This window comes from Chiloscyllium plagiosum, chromosome 39 (genome assembly GCF_004010195.1).
Source record: "Chiloscyllium plagiosum isolate BGI_BamShark_2017 chromosome 39, ASM401019v2, whole genome shotgun sequence".
NCBI lineage: Eukaryota > Metazoa > Chordata > Chondrichthyes > Orectolobiformes > Hemiscylliidae > Chiloscyllium > Chiloscyllium plagiosum.
In genome coordinates, this window is record NC_057748.1 from 22111966 (window position 1) to 22119170 (window position 7205).

A 7205-nucleotide genomic window follows, 5' to 3' on the forward strand; every position below is an offset into this window, starting at 1 on the left:
CTTTTATCTTAGCCTGCTGGACAAACTTTCCTCATTCCTGAAGAAGGGCTTATGCCCGAAACGTCGACTCTCCTGTTCCCTGGATGCTGCCTGACCTGCTGTGCTTTTCCAGCAACACATTTTCAGCTCTGATCTCCAGCATCTGCAGTCCTCACTTTGTCCATGTTTAAATCAAGGCTATAATGAGGTTAGGAGCAGAGTGGTAAAAACAGGGTCATTGAGGCTGTCAATCATTGCCACATTCTCATGGCAACACCCTGACTGAACAAAATTTACCTACCAGGCCTAAGAATTAAGATTGACGGGAAACTGTTCTAGAAGCATAGAAAACAAGAGTCGACCATTCAGCCCTTAAGTCTGCTCTATTATTTGATGTAATCATGGCTAATCATCCGACTCAGAACCCTGACCTCTTTAGCCCAGACAACAATATCTAACTCCTTCTTGAAAATATTCAATGTTTTGGCGTGAATCGCTTTCTCTGGCAGAGAATTCCACAGACTCACCACTCTCAGTGAAGAAATTTTCTCATCTCAGTCCTAAACAGTTAAATTATAACCCTTGGTTCTGGATTCTCCAGTCACTGGCAACATCCTTCCTGCATTTCCATGCCAATGATGGTGTGACCAAGTAGCACACACTTTCCATTTTGTATGATTCAGTGTCTTTTTTATTGAGTGTTTTTTTGCATCGTAATCCTGATGAGTAAGAGATGAAAAGCTTCAACTTCTTGTCTCCAACAATGTTGAAGTAAATGGCAAAAGAACTCTCTCGATATCAACATTTCACAGTTGTGTGTGATTTTAAAAAGTATTCTGTTCTATTTTTGTCAGTGAATTACCTCAAATTTCCCACATTATATTATCTGTGGCATAGCAATGTTACATGTTGCACTCTGTGTATTCATGCATATAACACTGCAACAAATCTGTTTCACAACCAGCTTAATTTTGCTCCCTTATTTGACTCCTTCCTGGGCTAGAATTGTGAAATGGTTGCAGCACATTTGGGAAAAGCTTTTCACACAGCAAGTGGTTCATGTGTGTAATGAACTGACACAGAGGACGGGGAGGAAGATTCAATTATAATGTTCAGGAACAGAGTTGGATAAGTACGAAGACAGAAAACAATTGCAGGCCCGCAGGCAAGGAGTAGGATTTGGTGGTTTGCTCCTGGACAGAGCTGGCATTGGCTAAATAAATCCCTTCTGTGCTAGAACTGTTCAATAGTTCTAGCCCACAAACAGAGGAAGTCAGATAGGGGAGTAAAACTAAGCTGGTTGTGAAACAAATTTGTTGCAGTGTTATATGTACAAATACACAAAGTGCAACATGTAACATTGCTGTGCAACAGATGGTATAATGTGGGAAGTGTGAGGTGATTCACTAACAAAAATGGAATAAAATACTTTGTCAAAAAACACAAAACTGCGCAATGTTGACATTGAGAGAGACAATTAGAAAGATAAATGATGTGTTGACTTTAATGTCAGCCTCTGGAGGAAGAAAACAAGCAAGTCTTGCAGGGTTACACCATGGAAAATGTGTAGTTTTGGTCTTGCATTGGAGTTGACACAGAGAAAGCTGACTAGTCCCTGGGCCATAGGGGTTGTTTTCTGATGACAGACTGAGTAACCTGGCTCTATATTGACGTGATCTCATTGAAACATTCAAGATTCTGAAGTGGCTTATTACGGCAGACTCAGGGAAGGATCTAGAACACTGGGGCACAGTTGCAGGGTAAGTGACCAATTATTTCAAACTGAAATGAGGAGAAATTTCTCCAATCAAAAGGCTGTAAATCTTCAGATTCTCTACTGCCGATGCTCCATCGTTGAATTTGTTTGGGGCTGAGATAGACAGCTTTGAATCTCTCAGGAATCAAAGATACAGAAAGCTTAAGGGAAAATAGAGATGGGGCAAAAGTTCACCCAGTCATCATATTAAATGGTGGACCAGACTAGGGGCTGAACGACTTATAGCTGCTCCCAATACTATATTTTTATGGGAGAAATTGTCAATAACGGAGGCCAGACTACTGGATTAGGCTTTGAAATGCTGCTATTCTGAGTAGAAGTCATATTCTCTGCATTCTCTGATATCAGTTCTAATTTTACTGGTACCTAGAGGAAGCTAAGTCCCATTGTTCCATGTTTACAATTTTATTTAATCTATCCTATAATTGTGTTGTCCCGTAGTCACCGCAGATGGTAAGAAGTTGAACTTTCTCCAGTCTCTCTTCATATCACAGCTTTCTGACAGCTTTCCGCTAAATTAATAAAATGTCCCAAAGCACTTTTTAATAAAACAAAATGTAAGATTTGTGATGATGGCCATCTCCCGGGGTTCCAGAGCTCAATACAGCACTCAAGACCCAAGTTCAGCAGAGCAATCTAGGGCTTTAACCTGGAGGGCTCTGGAGTCAGACACGAACATAACGTCTGACTCAGAAGTGAGTGCAACCAATGGAGCCCTGACCTTGCAGATGCAATCAGTACCGGCTGAAGTGACACACGGCCAGGAAAACAGTAAGATCAAGTAAAGAATTCAGTCAGTGCAGTTTAGCACTTTCTCAACATTGGTAACAGCAATCCTCCACCTAAACAGCCAATTTCACCAACTCGCCATCATCTGTGCAAAATCATTAATCTCGAAGCTCCTCTGTACAGGACTTCTCAGCCTGAACCTACTTTTTTGAGTTTGTGCCAAAATATGAGCAGTACTCAAATATCAAACCAATTAAAATCCTGACAGAGAAACAAAATCTGTTCATTGCCAGCCAGTCTGTGTGGAAATGTAGATACAGGAGTCATGACTGTCGCAAAACTGATTCAGGAATTGCTCTCCTTTGAAAACTGCCAACGTCACGCTAAAATGAGGGATTACTGGGAGAACTAATAGGTCAGAGTCTACCATTTGGACAAGTGACTCGAACCTGTTATTAAGGAGGGATTATCGCTCATTTGGACAAAAATGAACTGATCAGAGCAAGCCAGAATGGACTTGGAAAGGGCGCGTTATCTTCAACAACCACTGTAGTTTTGGAGATGTTAATCAGATGGGAGATAAAGCTGTAGCTGTGAGTCATGGTTTTCTCTGGGAATTTACACCAGGGACTTAGATTTCAGTATACTTACAAATGAATTAGATGAAGGAATGGTGAGACTTGCATCTAATTTTGGTGAAGACATCACGGTGACACTGTAAATAATGTTGAGTGAGGCACAGCTTGCTAAGTCACTGAAGCATTAAGTATGCTAAACTGTGACAGATGGACAGGATAACATCATCCACTTTCTTCATTAGTCTTTCACAGGATGTGGGTCTCACGGATTAGTCCAGTATTTATTGCCTATCCCTAATTGCCCAGACAGCAGTTAGGGGTGAACCACATTGCAGTGGGTTTGGAGTGACTTGTAGGCCAGACAAGGGAAAGATGGCAGTTGCCTTCCCTAAAGACACCTGTTAGTTTCAAATTCTACCACCTATCACGGTGGGATTTGAACCTAGGTCGCTGGGTTAACAGTCTAGAAATAATACCACTAGCTACCACTCCCTACTAGAAAGCCAGGAACCATATACAGAAATCACAAAGCAGAAGTTATAACGGGTTTTAAAAAGCTAATGAAATGTTGGCCATTATCTGGAATTATGTTCTAAATTAGCTTGATCATCAACAGCCTTTTACACATTCAAAGCAGAGGCTGTGTTTTATTCGTGTACAGGCAGCATGAGAAACCTATTCTCCTGCTTGACATTCCTGACTTTTCTTGGCTGCTCTGTAACAGGGAGAATTTTTTGCCAACAGTAATGCAAATTAAGGGTTAGAAATCAAAGGGCTCATGTTTGGAGTCTCAGACTTGTTATGCCGCAGAAGGTGATCATTCAACCCATCGTGTCTGCACTAGCTTACTGAATATGCATATTTTAGTGTCAGTCACCTGTCTCTTCCCAATTAATATTATTTATTTAATTGCTTTAAAAAGCAGAGATTATAAGAAATTGAAGGCTATTCGGCCCATTGAACGTGTATTACCATTCAACAAGATCCTGGCTCATTTGGCTCCAATTTCCTGCCTGTCCCCATGACTGTAGACTCCCTTGTAAATCAAAAATCTCTAATTCAGCCTTGAACTTATTCAATGGTCACGTTTCTACTGCTCCCCAGGAAGATAATTCAAAAGAAGAAATTCCTCTAACTTCAGTATTCAATGGGAGACGCTTTTCTTTAAACTATGCCACCTCGATTTAGATTCTCCTCAGAGGGGAAAGATCCTCTCAGCATCCATTCACTCAACAGACATTTACATGTTTCAATGATGTCACATCTCCATTTTCTAAACTTCAATACGTATAGAGGTAAATTGATCAACTTTTCCTTATAAGACAGCAATCAGCCCAGTGAACTCAGAATGACATCATCTCTTCTGCCTTGCTCTTTCCTCTGGGAAGTTCCAAATCTCCCCTCATGTGACTCGTCCACCTCACATTTAGTTTAAAGCACTCTTTCACTCCAGTTAAATGATTCACAAGTACACTGGTCCCAGTGTGATTCAGGTGAAGATAATACTAATGGTACAGGTCACACACTCTTTAGTTTTGGTGCCAATGGCCTATGAATCAAAACCCATTGTCTCCTATCAATCTCTGAGCCACACACTCATCTCCCTGATCTTATTTACCCTATACCAATTTGCTCACAGCTCAGGTAGGAATCCAGTAATAATACAACCCGTGTGATTCTGTATATTGATTTAGTCCCTACCTACTCCTTTAAAGCAGCTCTATTTTTAGTTCTATCAAACGTTATTGGGACCTACATAGACCTTAACAGTTGGGTCAGCCCTCCACTCCCAATCCAAGATTCCCTTCAGACTTCAGAAGATGTCTTCAAACCAGGCACCAGGCAGGCAATATATTCTCAGTTGCAGAGAACCAAATCTATCCCCCTGGCTATACAGTTCCTTTTGTAACTACATGTTTTTTAAACCTCCTGTACTTGATAGGCTTCCTACACCAAGGCGCTATGGTCAGTTTGCTCAACTTTCCTGCAGCCCCTGCTCTTGGCCTCAGATGCCGCAAGGCCTGAGGCTCTTCCTCCTGGATACCTCTCGCCTGCCTTACTTGCAGTGACACCCTCCTGCTCTGACCACCCACCAAATCCGAGGTGCCTATTCAGGACCATGGCATGGTAAGATTTCTTCACTGCGAGGGTGGTGAATCTTCGGGGCTTCAGCTCAGAGGCCTGTGGTTGTTCAGACACTGAGTTTATTCAGACATCAAAGACTATGAGATTAAAGCTATGAAAATGGGGCGAGCACAGGAAAGTAGCACTGAAGTGGAACATCAGCCATGATCCAGTTAAATGATGGAGGAGACTCGATGGACTGAATGGCATACTCCTGCTGCCATTTTTAAGTTCCAATTTTACCCAAAAGTAGTAGTATGACTGACTTCTGGAACAATGTGTCTAACTAAATTTTAGAATCCCTACAGAGTGGAAAACAGCCCAACAATTCCACACTGAACCTTCGAAGCATATCCCACCCAAACCTATTCCCCATTCCCCTACATTTCCCCCGACCAATGCACCTAACCTACACATTCCTGGACGCTATCTGCAATTTAGCATGGCCAATTCACCCTAATCTGCACATCTTTGGATGGTGGGAGGAAACCGAAGCACCCAGAGGAAACTCACTTAGACAAGGGGAGAATGTGCAAACGCCATACAGACAGTTGTCTGAGGTTGGAATCGGATCCAGGTCCTCGGTGCTGTGAGGCAGCAGTGCTAACCACTGAGCCACTGTGTTGCCCCAAAATATCACCCTCACCCCACCCAAACACTTCATGACATCGGAAGCTCGGTCTCCAGCTCATTAACTTTTAGCCTGAGTCTCTCAAGGTGCAGGTCCAGTTATCATGGTTCACAGTGGTGCCCATGATCTACAGGGACCTGCTGAATCTACTGGTGAAATTAACTAATTCGTTTTCAAGCTTAGAAATATTACTCAAGTGCTGTTAAATAATTTGATGTAACTGGAGACAAGTTAAGCCATAAACTTAGTGCAGGGACAAGATAAAATTACTTCAGGACAAGTTTAAATGTCTGCTCTTGTACAGTCAGATAACATCTCCAACTTAGCAACGAAACACCTGCCTGTTATTCCCCACTTTCTGCACACTGAGGAAGGGCATGAAATGCAGCAGAGCCACCCTCGTTGGCACCTGCACCTTGTCACACTCTCTGCTCCCACACCACAATTCACTTCTCAGCCAACCAACCGCAAAACCACAATCATTATTGTTTCACCTGGCTTTCAGTGAGGGCCAGAGAAGTATGAGCTAGAAGTGGAACTATTTTCAGAGACTTTAAAGCAAACACAGGGCTAATCCAGGAAGTGGCTGGCTAGAAATGTGGCGCCATTTATTAATAATGAAACACTCACCAGGCGATTGTTCTCATAGACATTCTCTTTGGACAGTGAATCGAAGTCTCTGCAAGAAACAAAAACATCACATATGAAAAGATCCTACAATTAGACAGGGAGGGCACAGAGTCAGCGAGGAGAGCAGGGTAGTTAAGGGGAGCGGGCAGGCGAGGTAGAGGGAGTGGTGTAGAAGATGGGGGCGCTGGGAGAGAGAAGAAGGGGTCAAAGGGAGGGGGTGCAACCGATCTGAGGTTTGGGGAGCCACAGCGTGTAAGCAGTGGTCTAGGGAGGAGTGTTTGGTGTTGGGAAAGCTGTGGAGAAAGGTGTTAGGGGAGCCACAGAGAGGGAAAGTGGGAGGAGGCGACTAACAGAGTCTGACAGAGTGACAGAAATTGAGCAATAAGCCGACAAAGAGATGACATAGATCCTTTCCTCCTGAATTTTCTGCTTGTGATCAGTAGCCTGGAGCCCAGCATTAGTCAGTCATTCACCTTGAACATCTTGAAATGTTTCCCTGAGTTTAAATAAACTACACTGAGACCAAAGGAGCTCAAAAAGACAGAATTCCTTCCTGCCATCTGCTGTATTCAGGGAGAGTGAGAGAGACAGAGGACCTGAATTAAGGATGGTGTTATAAGTAATAAGCATACAGGTCCATGAAGTTATCACTCGCACTGAGCAGAAAGGATTGTAAAAACACAGCAGACTCTTCATTCCTCATAGGGCCATGTCACAGAGGAGGGAGGGAAGGCTTCAGTTCACCATTTTGGTTAAT

General features: G+C 42.8%; 1 protein-coding gene across 1 annotated transcript in view; it reads right to left on the reverse strand.

Moving 5' to 3' along the window:
* Positions 1 to 6546, reverse strand: part of LOC122542340 (MICAL-like protein 1) — an 80788-nt gene extending 74242 nt beyond the window's left edge. Inside the window, exon 1 of the mRNA XM_043680008.1 lies at positions 6449 to 6546. The gene's annotated coding sequence lies outside the window, so the exon portion shown is untranslated. The remainder of the gene's footprint in view (positions 1 to 6448) is intronic.
* Positions 6547 to 7205: the final 659 nt, after the last annotated feature.